This window comes from Anomaloglossus baeobatrachus, chromosome 4 (assembly GCF_048569485.1).
Source record: "Anomaloglossus baeobatrachus isolate aAnoBae1 chromosome 4, aAnoBae1.hap1, whole genome shotgun sequence".
Lineage (NCBI taxonomy): Eukaryota > Metazoa > Chordata > Amphibia > Anura > Aromobatidae > Anomaloglossus > Anomaloglossus baeobatrachus.
In genome coordinates, this window is record NC_134356.1 from 645936460 (window position 1) to 645950028 (window position 13569).

Genomic DNA, 13569 nt, shown 5'->3' on the forward strand with positions numbered 1-13569 from the left:
AATGAGTAAACTACATACCGTCTGAGGAAAAAACTTACAATCTTCAGTATATTGAATTGACCTGTTAACTCCAGCTCAAATGAGGCAGGATTCAACTACTAAAATGAAAAACAGCTTTTTAGTGAAGGCAACACTCTTTTTTTTTTTTTTTTTTTTAAAACCCTATATGTTTTCTGCAACTCTGTGGAATATCCCATATTAATTAGCAAGCAGTTTTCTTAGTTTACTGGTTCAATTCCTGATAGGGGAGTGCCACTTTTTTCTGCAATAGTTCCTGCATTCAAAGGTCGACACATACCTTGCAGACAAAGTTAGTTTAGATTAAAATTGCTCTTTGCAGCGAAAAATGCTGACAACAAGAGCTTTTAGCCATTCATTCCATTCTGTTGCACAAAAAGCCATTTGAGCTCATATCGGAAATCATTCTTACCTTCGACTTCCAAATACTTGGTGTCAAGAGACTCAAACCCCTCAATATATTATTGTTGATTTTTGGTACTCAGTGGAAACAAATGTGGCTCTCTAGACAAGATGGAGACAAAATCTCCAAAGAAAAGTGCCACGTGTGAGAATCACAATCATGACCTTAAGAGTTTGAGATTGACGCGCCACCTATTGTGCTAACAAGGAAAGCTTCTGTTGCAAACGTGCAGAAGTTGCTTACTCAAAGAAATAAAGTTCTTTTTTTCCACATCATCGACTACACAGCACAACATTTCCCATATGGTCTAGCGGTTAGGATTCCTGGTTCTCACCCAGGCGGCCCGGGTTCGACTCCCGGTATGGGAATGCAAATTATTCTGTGCTTGTTTCGACATTCAAAGGCCGACGCAATTGTTTGGCCATTGTGGCCTGTCATTTGACCTAAAATTTCCTTACTTATCCATAGAATATTGGAACTGAATGGTAAAGTTTCTAGGCTCTCCTGCCAAAGATAATGAGTAAACTACATACCGTCTGAGGAAAAAACTTACAATCTTCAGTATATTGAATTGACCTGTTAACTCCAGCTCAAATGAGGCAGGATTCAACTACTAAAATGAAAAACAGCTTTTTAGTGAAGGCAACACTCTTTTTTTTTTTTTTTTTTTTTTTTTCAAAACCCTATATGTTTTCTGCAACTCTGTGGAATATCCCATATTAATTAGCAAGCAGTTTTCTTAGTTTACTGGTTCAATTCCTGATAGGGGAGTGCCACTTTTTTCTGCAATAGTTCCTGCATTCAAAGGTCGACACATACCTTGCAGACAAAGTTAGTTTAGATTAAAATTGCTCTTTGCAGCGAAAAATGCTGACAACAAGAGCTTTTAGCCATTCATTCCATTCTGTTGCACAAAAAGCCATTTGAGCTCATATCGGAAATCATTCTTACCTTCGACTTCCAAATACTTGGTGTCAAGAGACTCAAACCCCTCAATATATTATTGTTGATTTTTGGTACTCAGTGGAAACAAATGTGGCTCTCTAGACAAGATGGAGACAAAATGGAGACAAAATCTCCAAAGAAAAGTGCCACGTGTGAGAATCACAATCATGACCTTAAGAGTTTGAGATTGACGCGCCACCTATTGTGCTAACAAGGAAAGCTTCTGTTGCAAACGTGCAGAAGTTGCTTACTCAAAGAAATAAAGTTCTTTTTTTCCACATCATCGACTACACAGCACAACATTTCCCATATGGTCTAGCGGTTAGGATTCCTGGTTCTCACCCAGGCGGCCCGGGTTCGACTCCCGGTATGGGAATGCAAATTTTTCTGTGCTTGTTTCGACATTCAAAGGCCGACGCAATTGTTTGGCCATTGTGGCCTGTCATTTGACCTAAAATTTCCTTACTTATCCATAGAATATTGGAACTGAATGGTAAAGTTTCTAGGCTCTCCTGCCAAAGATAATGAGTAAACTACATACCGTCTGAGGAAAAAACTTACAATCTTCAGTATATTGAATTGACCTGTTAACTCCAGCTCAAATGAGGCAGGATTGAACTACTAAAATGAAAAACAGCTTTTTAGTGAAGGCAACACTCTTTTTTTTTTTTTTTTTTTTTTTTCAAAACCCTATATGTTTTCTGCAACTCTGTGGAATATCCCATATTAATTAGCAAGCAGTTTTCTTAGTTTACTGGTTCAATTCCTGATAGGGGAGTGCCACTTTTTTCTGCAATAGTTCCTGCATTCAAAGGTCGACACATACCTTGCAGACAAAGTTAGTTTAGATTAAAATTGCTCTTTGCAGCGAAAAATGCTGACAACAAGAGCTTTTAGCCATTCATTCCATTCTGTTGCACAAAAAGCCATTTGAGCTCATATCGGAAATCATTCTTACCTTCGACTTCCAAATACTTGGTGTCAAGAGACTCAAACCCCTCAATATATTATTGTTGATTTTTGGTACTCAGTGGAAACAAATGTGGCTCTCTAGACAAGATGGAGACAAAATCTCCAAAGAAAAGTGCCACGTGTGAGAATCACAATCATGACCTTAAGAGTTTGAGATTGACGCGCCACCTATTGTGCTAACAAGGAAAGCTTCTATTGCAAACGTGCAGAAGTTGCTTACTCAAAGAAATAAAGTTCTTTTTTTCCACATCATCGACTACACAGCACAACATTTCCCATATGGTCTAGCGGTTAGGATTCCTGGTTCTCACCCAGGCGGCCCGGGTTCGACTCCCGGTATGGGAATGCAAATTTTTCTGTGCTTGTTTCGACATTCAAAGGCCGACGCAATTGTTTGGCCATTGTGGCCTGTCATTTGACCTAAAATTTCCTTACTTATCCATAGAATATTGGAACTGAATGGTAAAGTTTCAAGGCTCTCCTGCCAAAGATAATGAGTAAACTACATTCCGTCTGAGGAAAAAACTTACAATCTTCAGTATATTGAATTGACCTGTTAACTCCAGCTCAAATGAGGCAGGATTCAACTACTAAAATGAAAAACAGCTTTTTAGTGAAGGCAACACTCTTTTTTTTTTTTTTTTTTTTTTTCAAAACCCTATATGTTTTCTGCAACTCTGTGGAATATCCCATATTAATTAGCAAGCAGTTTTCTTAGTTTACTTGTTCAATTCCTGATAGGGGAGTGCCACTTTTTTCTGCAATAGTTCCTGCATTCAAAGGTCGACACATACCTTGCAGACAAAGTTAGTTTAGATTAAAATTGCTCTTTGCAGCGAAAAATGCTGACAACAAGAGCTTTTAGCCATTCATTCCATTCTGTTGCACAAAAAGCCATTTGAGCTCATATCGGAAATCATTCTTACCTTCGACTTCCAAATACTTGGTGTCAAGAGACTCAAACCCCTCAATATATTATTGTTGATTTTTGGTACTCAGTGGAAACAAATGTGGCTCTCTAGACAAGATGGAGACAAAATGGAGACAAAATCTCCAAAGAAAAGTGCCACGTGTGAGAATCACAATCATGACCTTAAGAGTTTGAGATTGACGCGCCACCTATTGTGCTAACAAGGAAAGCTTCTATTGCAAACGTGCAGAAGTTGCTTACTCAAAGAAATAAAGTTCTTTTTTTCCACATCATCGACTACACAGCACAACATTTCCCATATGGTCTAGCGGTTAGGATTCCTGGTTCTCACCCAGGCGGCCCTGGTTCGACTCCCGGTATGGGAATGCAAATTTTTCTGTGCTTGTTTCGACATTCAAAGGCCGACGCAATTGTTTGGCCATTGTGGCCTGTCATTTGACCTAAAATTTCCTTACTTATCCATAGAATATTGGAACTGAATGGTAAAGTTTCTAGGCTCTCCTGCCAAAGATAATGAGTAAACTACATACCGTCTGAGGAAAAAACTTACAATCTTCAGTATATTGAATTGACCTGTTAACTCCAGCTCAAATGAGGCAGGATTCAACTACTAAAATGAAAAACAGCTTTTTAGTGAAGGCAACACTCTTTTTTTTTTTTTTTTTTTTAAAACCCTATATGTTTTCTGCAACTCTGTGGAATATCCCATATTAATTAGCAAGCAGTTTTCTTAGTTTACTGGTTCAATTCCTGATAGGGGAGTGCCACTTTTTTCTGCAATAGTTCCTGCATTCAAAGGTCGACACATACCTTGCAGACAAAGTTAGTTTAGATTAAAATTGCTCTTTGCAGCGAAAAATGCTGACAACAAGAGCTTTTAGCCATTCATTCCATTCTGTTGCACAAAAAGCCATTTGAGCTCATATCGGAAATCATTCTTACCTTCGACTTCCAAATACTTGGTGTCAAGAGACTCAAACCCCTCAATATATTATTGTTGATTTTTGGTACTCAGTGGAAACAAATGTGGCTCTCTAGACAAGATGGAGACAAAATCTCCAAAGAAAAGTGCCACGTGTGAGAATCACAATCATGACCTTAAGAGTTTGAGATTGACGCGCCACCTATTGTGCTAACAAGGAAAGCTTCTGTTGCAAACGTGCAGAAGTTGCTTACTCAAAGAAATAAAGTTCTTTTTTTCCACATCATCGACTACACAGCACAACATTTCCCATATGGTCTAGCGGTTAGGATTCCTGGTTCTCACCCAGGCGGCCCGGGTTCGACTCCCGGTATGGGAATGCAAATTTTTCTGTGCTTGTTTCGACATTCAAAGGCCGACGCAATTGTTTGGCCATTGTGGCCTGTCATTTGACCTAAAATTTCCTTACTTATCCATAGAATATTGGAACTGAATGGTAAAGTTTCTAGGCTCTCCTGCCAAAGATAATGAGTAAACTACATACCGTCTGAGGAAAAAACTTACAATCTTCAGTATATTGAATTGACCTGTTAACTCCAGCTCAAATGAGGCAGGATTCAACTACTAAAATGAAAAACAGCTTTTTAGTGAAGGCAACACTCTTTTTTTTTTTTTTTTTTTTTTTTTCAAAACCCTATATGTTTTCTGCAACTCTGTGGAATATCCCATATTAATTAGCAAGCAGTTTTCTTAGTTTACTGGTTCAATTCCTGATAGGGGAGTGCCACTTTTTTCTGCAATAGTTCCTGCATTCAAAGGTCGACACATACCTTGCAGACAAAGTTAGTTTAGATTAAAATTGCTCTTTGCAGCGAAAAATGCTGACAACAAGAGCTTTTAGCCATTCATTCCATTCTGTTGCACAAAAAGCCATTTGAGCTCATATCGGAAATCATTCTTACCTTCGACTTCCAAATACTTGGTGTCAAGAGACTCAAACCCCTCAATATATTATTGTTGATTTTTGGTACTCAGTGGAAACAAATGTGGCTCTCTAGACAAGATGGAGACAAAATGGAGACAAAATCTCCAAAGAAAAGTGCCACGTGTGAGAATCACAATCATGACCTTAAGAGTTTGAGATTGACGCGCCACCTATTGTGCTAACAAGGAAAGCTTCTGTTGCAAACGTGCAGAAGTTGCTTACTCAAAGAAATAAAGTTCTTTTTTTCCACATCATCGACTACACAGCACAACATTTCCCATATGGTCTAGCGGTTAGGATTCCTGGTTCTCACCCAGGCGGCCCGGGTTCGACTCCCGGTATGGGAATGCAAATTTTTCTGTGCTTGTTTCGACATTCAAAGGCCGACGCAATTGTTTGGCCATTGTGGCCTGTCATTTGACCTAAAATTTCCTTACTTATCCATAGAATATTGGAACTGAATGGTAAAGTTTCTAGGCTCTCCTGCCAAAGATAATGAGTAAACTACATACCGTCTGAGGAAAAAACTTACAATCTTCAGTATATTGAATTGACCTGTTAACTCCAGCTCAAATGAGGCAGGATTCAACTACTAAAATGAAAAACAGCTTTTTAGTGAAGGCAACACTCTTTTTTTTTTTTTTTTTTTTTTTTCAAAACCCTATATGTTTTCTGCAACTCTGTGGAATATCCCATATTAATTAGCAAGCAGTTTTCTTAGTTTACTGGTTCAATTCCTGATAGGGGAGTGCCACTTTTTTCTGCAATAGTTCCTGCATTCAAAGGTCGACACATACCTTGCAGACAAAGTTAGTTTAGATTAAAATTGCTCTTTGCAGCGAAAAATGCTGACAACAAGAGCTTTTAGCCATTCATTCCATTCTGTTGCACAAAAAGCCATTTGAGCTCATATCGGAAATCATTCTTACCTTCGACTTCCAAATACTTGGTGTCAAGAGACTCAAACCCCTCAATATATTATTGTTGATTTTTGGTACTCAGTGGAAACAAATGTGGCTCTCTAGACAAGATGGAGACAAAATCTCCAAAGAAAAGTGCCACGTGTGAGAATCACAATCATGACCTTAAGAGTTTGAGATTGACGCGCCACCTATTGTGCTAACAAGGAAAGCTTCTATTGCAAACGTGCAGAAGTTGCTTACTCAAAGAAATAAAGTTCTTTTTTTCCACATCATCGACTACACAGCACAACATTTCCCATATGGTCTAGCGGTTAGGATTCCTGGTTCTCACCCAGGCGGCCCGGGTTCGACTCCCGGTATGGGAATGCAAATTTTTCTGTGCTTGTTTCGACATTCAAAGGCCGACGCAATTGTTTGGCCATTGTGGCCTGTCATTTGACCTAAAATTTCCTTACTTATCCATAGAATATTGGAACTGAATGGTAAAGTTTCAAGGCTCTCCTGCCAAAGATAATGAGTAAACTACATTCCGTCTGAGGAAAAAACTTACAATCTTCAGTATATTGAATTGACCTGTTAACTCCAGCTCAAATGAGGCAGGATTCAAATACTAAAATGAAAAACAGCTTTTTAGTGAAGGCAACACTCTTTTTTTTTTTTTTTTTTTTTTTCAAAACCCTATATGTTTTCTGCAACTCTGTGGAATATCCCATATTAATTAGCAAGCAGTTTTCTTAGTTTACTTGTTCAATTCCTGATAGGGGAGTGCCACTTTTTTCTGCAATAGTTCCTGCATTCAAAGGTCGACACATACCTTGCAGACAAAGTTAGTTTAGATTAAAATTGCTCTTTGCAGCGAAAAATGCTGACAACAAGAGCTTTTAGCCATTCATTCCATTCTGTTGCACAAAAAGCCATTTGAGCTCATATCGGAAATCATTCTTACCTTCGACTTCCAAATACTTGGTGTCAAGAGACTCAAACCCCTCAATATATTATTGTTGATTTTTGGTACTCAGTGGAAACAAATGTGGCTCTCTAGACAAGATGGAGACAAAATGGAGACAAAATCTCCAAAGAAAAGTGCCACGTGTGAGAATCACAATCATGACCTTAAGAGTTTGAGATTGACGCGCCACCTATTGTGCTAACAAGGAAAGCTTCTGTTGCAAATGTGCAGAAGTTGCTTACTCAAAGAAATAAAGTTCTTTTTTTCCACATCATCGACTACACAGCACAACATTTCCCATATGGTCTAGCGGTTAGGATTCCTGGTTCTCACCCAGGCGGCCCGGGTTCGACTCCCGGTATGGGAATGCAAATTTTTCTGTGCTTGTTTCGACATTCAAAGGCCGACGCAATTGTTTGGCCATTGTGGCCTGTCATTTGACCTAAAATTTCCTTACTTATCCATAGAATATTGGAACTGAATGGTAAAGTTTCTAGGCTCTCCTGCCAAAGATAATGAGTAAACTACATACCGTCTGAGGAAAAAACTTACAATCTTCAGTATATTGAATTGACCTGTTAACTCCAGCTCAAATGAGGCAGGATTCAACTACTAAAATGAAAAACAGCTTTTTAGTGAAGGCAACACTCTTTTTTTTTTTTTTTTTTTTTTTTCAAAACCCTATATGTTTTCTGCAACTCTGTGGAATATCCCATATTAATTAGCAAGCAGTTTTCTTAGTTTACTGGTTCAATTCCTGATAGGGGAGTGCCACTTTTTTCTGCAATAGTTCCTGCATTCAAAGGTCGACACATACCTTGCAGACAAAGTTAGTTTAGATTAAAATTGCTCTTTGCAGCGAAAAATGCTGACAACAAGAGCTTTTAGCCATTCATTCCATTCTGTTGCACAAAAAGCCATTTGAGCTCATATCGGAAATCATTCTTACCTTCGACTTCCAAATACTTGGTGTCAAGAGACTCAAACCCCTCAATAAATTATTGTTGATTTTTGGTACTCAGTGGAAACAAATGTGGCTCTCTAGACAAGATGGAGACAAAATCTCCAAAGAAAAGTGCCACGTGTGAGAATCACAATCATGACCTTAAGAGTTTGAGATTGACGCGCCACCTATTGTGCTAACAAGGAAAGCTTCTATTGCAAACGTGCAGAAGTTGCTTACTCAAAGAAATAAAGTTCTTTTTTTCCACATCATCGACTACACAGCACAACATTTCCCATATGGTCTAGCGGTTAGGATTCCTGGTTCTCACCCAGGCGGCCCTGGTTCGACTCCCGGTATGGGAATGCAAATTTTTCTGTGCTTGTTTCGACATTCAAAGGCCGACGCAATTGTTTGGCCATTCTGGCCTGTCATTTGACCTAAAATTTCCTTACTTATCCATAGAATATTGGAACTGAATGGTAAAGTTTCTAGGCTCTCCTGCCAAAGATAATGAGTAAACTACATACCGTCTGAGGAAAAAACTTACAATCTTCAGTATATTGAATTGACCTGTTAACTCCAGCTCAAATGAGGCAGGATTCAACTACTAAAATGAAAAACAGCTTTTTAGTGAAGGCAACACTCTTTTTTTTTTTTTTTTTTTTAAAACCCTATATGTTTTCTGCAACTCTGTGGAATATCCCATATTAATTAGCAAGCAGTTTTCTTAGTTTACTGGTTCAATTCCTGATAGGGGAGTGCCACTTTTTTCTGCAATAGTTCCTGCATTCAAAGGTCGACACATACCTTGCAGACAAAGTTAGTTTAGATTAAAATTGCTCTTTGCAGCGAAAAATGCTGACAACAAGAGCTTTTAGCCATTCATTCCATTCTGTTGCACAAAAAGCCATTTGAGCTCATATCGGAAATCATTCTTACCTTCGACTTCCAAATACTTGGTGTCAAGAGACTCAAACCCCTCAATATATTATTGTTGATTTTTGGTACTCAGTGGAAACAAATGTGGCTCTCTAGACAAGATGGAGACAAAATCTCCAAAGAAAAGTGCCACGTGTGAGAATCACAATCATGACCTTAAGAGTTTGAGATTGACGCGCCACCTATTGTGCTAACAAGGAAAGCTTCTGTTGCAAACGTGCAGAAGTTGCTTACTCAAAGAAATAAAGTTCTTTTTTTCCACATCATCGACTACACAGCACAACATTTCCCATATGGTCTAGCGGTTAGGATTCCTGGTTCTCACCCAGGCGGCCCGGGTTCGACTCCCGGTATGGGAATGCAAATTATTCTGTGCTTGTTTCGACATTCAAAGGCCGACGCAATTGTTTGGCCATTGTGGCCTGTCATTTGACCTAAAATTTCCTTACTTATCCATAGAATATTGGAACTGAATGGTAAAGTTTCTAGGCTCTCCTGCCAAAGATAATGAGTAAACTACATACCGTCTGAGGAAAAAACTTACAATCTTCAGTATATTGAATTGACCTGTTAACTCCAGCTCAAATGAGGCAGGATTCAACTACTAAAATGAAAAACAGCTTTTTAGTGAAGGCAACACTCTTTTTTTTTTTTTTTTTTTTTTTTTTCAAAACCCTATATGTTTTCTGCAACTCTGTGGAATATCCCATATTAATTAGCAAGCAGTTTTCTTAGTTTACTGGTTCAATTCCTGATAGGGGAGTGCCACTTTTTTCTGCAATAGTTCCTGCATTCAAAGGTCGACACATACCTTGCAGACAAAGTTAGTTTAGATTAAAATTGCTCTTTGCAGCGAAAAATGCTGACAACAAGAGCTTTTAGCCATTCATTCCATTCTGTTGCACAAAAAGCCATTTGAGCTCATATCGGAAATCATTCTTACCTTCGACTTCCAAATACTTGGTGTCAAGAGACTCAAACCCCTCAATATATTATTGTTGATTTTTGGTACTCAGTGGAAACAAATGTGGCTCTCTAGACAAGATGGAGACAAAATCTCCAAAGAAAAGTGCCACGTGTGAGAATCACAATCATGACCTTAAGAGTTTGAGATTGACGCGCCACCTATTGTGCTAACAAGGAAAGCTTCTGTTGCAAACGTGCAGAAGTTGCTTACTCAAAGAAATAAAGTTCTTTTTTTCCACATCATCGACTACACAGCACAAAATTTCCCATATGGTCTAGCGGTTAGGATTCCTGGTTCTCACCCAGGCGGCCCGGGTTCGACTCCCGGTATGGGAATGCAAATTTTTCTGTGCTTGTTTCGACATTCAAAGGCCGACGCAATTGTTTGGCCATTGTGGCCTGTCATTTGACCTAAAATTTCCTTACTTATCCATAGAATATTGGAACTGAATGGTAAAGTTTCTAGGCTCTCCTGCCAAAGATAATGAGTAAACTACATACCGTCTGAGGAAAAAACTTACAATCTTCAGTATATTGAATTGACCTGTTAACTCCAGCTCAAATGAGGCAGGATTCAACTACTAAAATGAAAAACAGCTTTTTAGTGAAGGCAACACTCTTTTTTTTTTTTTTTTTTTTTAAAACCCTATATGTTTTCTGCAACTCTGTGGAATATCCCATATTAATTAGCAAGCAGTTTTCTTAGTTTACTGGTTCAATTCCTGATAGGGGAGTGCCACTTTTTTCTGCAATAGTTCCTGCATTCAAAGGTCGACACATACCTTGCAGACAAAGTTAGTTTAGATTAAAATTGCTCTTTGCAGCGAAAAATGCTGACAACAAGAGCTTTTAGCCATTCATTCCATTCTGTTGCACAAAAAGCCATTTGAGCTCATATCGGAAATCATTCTTACCTTCGACTTCCAAATACTTGGTGTCAAGAGACTCAAACCCCTCAATATATTATTGTTGATTTTTGGTACTCAGTGGAAACAAATGTGGCTCTCTAGACAAGATGGAGACAAAATCTCCAAAGAAAAGTGCCACGTGTGAGAATCACAATCATGACCTTAAGAGTTTGAGATTGACGCGCCACCTATTGTGCTAACAAGGAAAGCTTCTATTGCAAACGTGCAGAAGTTGCTTACTCAAAGAAATAAAGTTCTTTTTTTCCACATCATCGACTACACAGCACAACATTTCCCATATGGTCTAGCGGTTAGGATTCCTGGTTCTCACCCAGGCGGCCCGGGTTCGACTCCCGGTATGGGAATGCAAATTTTTCTGTGCTTGTTTCGACATTCAAAGGCCGACGCAATTGGTTGGCCATTGTGGCCTGTCGTTTGACCTAAAATTTCTTTACTTATCCATAGAATATTGGAACTGAATGGTAAAGTTTCTAGGCTCTCCTGCCAAAGATAATGAGTAAACTACATACCGTCTGAGGAAAAAACTTACAATCTTCAGTATATTGAATTGACCTGTTAACTCCAGCTCAAATGAGGCAGGATTCAACTACTAAAATGAAAAACAGCTTTTTAGTGAAGGCAACACTCTTTTTTTTTTTTTTTTTTTTTTTTAAACCCTATATGTTTTCTGCAACTCTGTGGAATATCCCATATTAATTAGCAAGCAGTTTTCTTAGTTTACTGGTTCAATTCCTGATAGGGGAGTGCCACTTTTTTCTGCAATTGTTCCTGCATTCAAATTCGACACATACCTTGCAGACAAAGTTAGTTTAGATTAAAATTGCTCTTTGCAGCGAAAAATGCTGACAACAAGAGCTTTTAGCCATTCATTCCATTCTGTTGCACAAAAAGCCATTTGAGCTCATATCGGAAATCATTCTTACCTTCGACTTCCAAATACTTGGTGTCAAGAGACTCAAACCCCTCAATATATTATTGTTGATTTTTGGTACTCAGTGGAAACAAATGTGGCTCTCTAGACAAGATGGAGACAAAATCTCCAAAGAAAAGTGCCACGTGTGAGAATCACAATCATGACCTTAAGAGTTTGAGATTGACGCGCCACCTATTGTGCTAACAAGGAAAGCTTCTGTTGCAAACGTGCAGAAGTTGCTTACTCAAAGAAATAAAGTTCTTTTTTTCCACATCATCGACTACACAGCACAACATTTCCCATATGGTCTAGCGGTTAGGATTCCTGGTTCTCACCCAGGCGGCCCGGGTTCGACTCCCGGTATGGGAATGCAAATTTTTCTGTGCTTGTTTCGACATTCAAAGGCCGACGCAATTGTTTGGCCATTGTGGCCTGTCATTTGACCTAAAATTTCCTTACTTATCCATAGAATATTGGAACTGAATGGTAAAGTTTCTAGGCTCTCCTGCCAAAGATAATGAGTAAACTACATACCGTCTGAGGAAAAAACTTACAATCTTCAGTATATTGAATTGACCTGTTAACTCCAGCTCAAATGAGGCAGGATTCAACTACTAAAATGAAAAACAGCTTTTTAGTGAAGGCAACACTCTTTTTTTTTTTTTTTTTTTTTTTTTAAAACCCTATATGTTTTCTGCAACTCTGTGGAATATCCCATATTAATTAGCAAGCAGTTTTCTTAGTTTACTGGTTCAATTCCTGATAGGGGAGTGCCACTTTTTTCTGCAATAGTTCCTGCATTCAAAGGTCGACACATACCTTGCAGACAAAGTTAGTTTAGATTAAAATTGCTCTTTGCAGCGAAAAATGCTGACAACAAGAGCTTTTAGCCATTCATTCCATTCTGTTGCACAAAAAGCCATTTGAGCTCATATCGGAAATCATTCTTACCTTCGACTTCCAAATACTTGGTGTCAAGAGACTCAAACCCCTCAATATATTATTGTTGATTTTTGGTACTCAGTGGAAACAAATGTGGCTCTCTAGACAAGATGGAGACAAAATCTCCAAAGAAAAGTGCCACGTGTGAGAATCACAATCATGACCTTAAGAGTTTGAGATTGACGCGCCACCTATTGTGCTAACAAGGAAAGCTTCTATTGCAAACGTGCAGAAGTTGCTTACTCAAAGAAATAAAGTTCTTTTTTTCCACATCATCGACTACACAGCACAACATTTCCCATATGGTCTAGCGGTTAGGATTCCTGGTTCTCACCCAGGCGGCCCGGGTTCGACTCCCGGTATGGGAATGCAAATTTTTCTGTGCTTGTTTCGACATTCAAAGGCCGACGCAATTGGTTGGCCATTGTGGCCTGTCGTTTGACCTAAAATTTCCTTACTTATCCATAGAATATTGGAACTGAATGGTAAAGTTTCTAGGCTCTCCTGCCAAAGATAATGAGTAAACTACATACCGTCTGAGGAAAAAACTTACAATCTTCAGTATATTGAATTGACCTGTTAACTCCAGCTCAAATGAGGCAGGATTCAACTACTAAAATGAAAAACAGCTTTTTAGTGAAGGCAACACTCTTTTTTTTTTTTTTTTTAAACCCTATATGTTTTCTGCAACTCTGTGGAATATCCCATATTAATTAGCAAGCAGTTTTCTTAGTTTACTGGTTCAATTCCTGATAGGGGAGTGCCACTTTTTTCTGCAATTGTTCCTGCATTCAAATTCGACACATACCTTGCAGACAAAGTTAGTTTAGATTAAAATTGCTCTTTGCAGCGAAAAATGCTGACAACAAGAGCTTTTAGCCATTCA

General features: G+C 38.6%; 12 non-coding genes across 12 annotated transcripts; all 12 read left to right on the forward strand.

Moving 5' to 3' along the window:
* Positions 1–717: 717 nt before the first annotated feature.
* TRNAE-CUC (transfer RNA glutamic acid (anticodon CUC)) lies at positions 718–789 on the forward strand. Its single transcript has one exon. It is a non-coding gene; the product is annotated as a tRNA-Glu (tRNA).
* An 881-nt stretch (positions 790–1670) lies between these two features.
* TRNAE-CUC (transfer RNA glutamic acid (anticodon CUC)) lies at positions 1671–1742 on the forward strand. The gene has a single exon. It is a non-coding gene; the product is annotated as a tRNA-Glu (tRNA).
* An 869-nt stretch (positions 1743–2611) lies between these two features.
* TRNAE-CUC (transfer RNA glutamic acid (anticodon CUC)) lies at positions 2612–2683 on the forward strand. The gene has a single exon. It is a non-coding gene; the product is annotated as a tRNA-Glu (tRNA).
* A 1815-nt stretch (positions 2684–4498) lies between these two features.
* On the forward strand, positions 4499–4570 carry TRNAE-CUC (transfer RNA glutamic acid (anticodon CUC)). The gene has a single exon. It is a non-coding gene; the product is annotated as a tRNA-Glu (tRNA).
* Positions 4571–5451: 881 nt separating this feature from the next.
* On the forward strand, positions 5452–5523 carry TRNAE-CUC (transfer RNA glutamic acid (anticodon CUC)). Its single transcript has one exon. It is a non-coding gene; the product is annotated as a tRNA-Glu (tRNA).
* An 869-nt stretch (positions 5524–6392) lies between these two features.
* TRNAE-CUC (transfer RNA glutamic acid (anticodon CUC)) lies at positions 6393–6464 on the forward strand. Its single transcript has one exon. It is a non-coding gene; the product is annotated as a tRNA-Glu (tRNA).
* An 879-nt stretch (positions 6465–7343) lies between these two features.
* TRNAE-CUC (transfer RNA glutamic acid (anticodon CUC)) lies at positions 7344–7415 on the forward strand. The gene has a single exon. It is a non-coding gene; the product is annotated as a tRNA-Glu (tRNA).
* A 1805-nt stretch (positions 7416–9220) lies between these two features.
* On the forward strand, positions 9221–9292 carry TRNAE-CUC (transfer RNA glutamic acid (anticodon CUC)). Its single transcript has one exon. It is a non-coding gene; the product is annotated as a tRNA-Glu (tRNA).
* An 871-nt stretch (positions 9293–10163) lies between these two features.
* Positions 10164–10235, forward strand: TRNAE-CUC (transfer RNA glutamic acid (anticodon CUC)). The gene has a single exon. It is a non-coding gene; the product is annotated as a tRNA-Glu (tRNA).
* Positions 10236–11100: 865 nt separating this feature from the next.
* On the forward strand, positions 11101–11172 carry TRNAE-CUC (transfer RNA glutamic acid (anticodon CUC)). The gene has a single exon. It is a non-coding gene; the product is annotated as a tRNA-Glu (tRNA).
* An 866-nt stretch (positions 11173–12038) lies between these two features.
* TRNAE-CUC (transfer RNA glutamic acid (anticodon CUC)) lies at positions 12039–12110 on the forward strand. Its single transcript has one exon. It is a non-coding gene; the product is annotated as a tRNA-Glu (tRNA).
* Positions 12111–12979: 869 nt separating this feature from the next.
* Positions 12980–13051, forward strand: TRNAE-CUC (transfer RNA glutamic acid (anticodon CUC)). The gene has a single exon. It is a non-coding gene; the product is annotated as a tRNA-Glu (tRNA).
* The last annotated feature ends 518 nt before the right edge of the window (positions 13052–13569 follow it).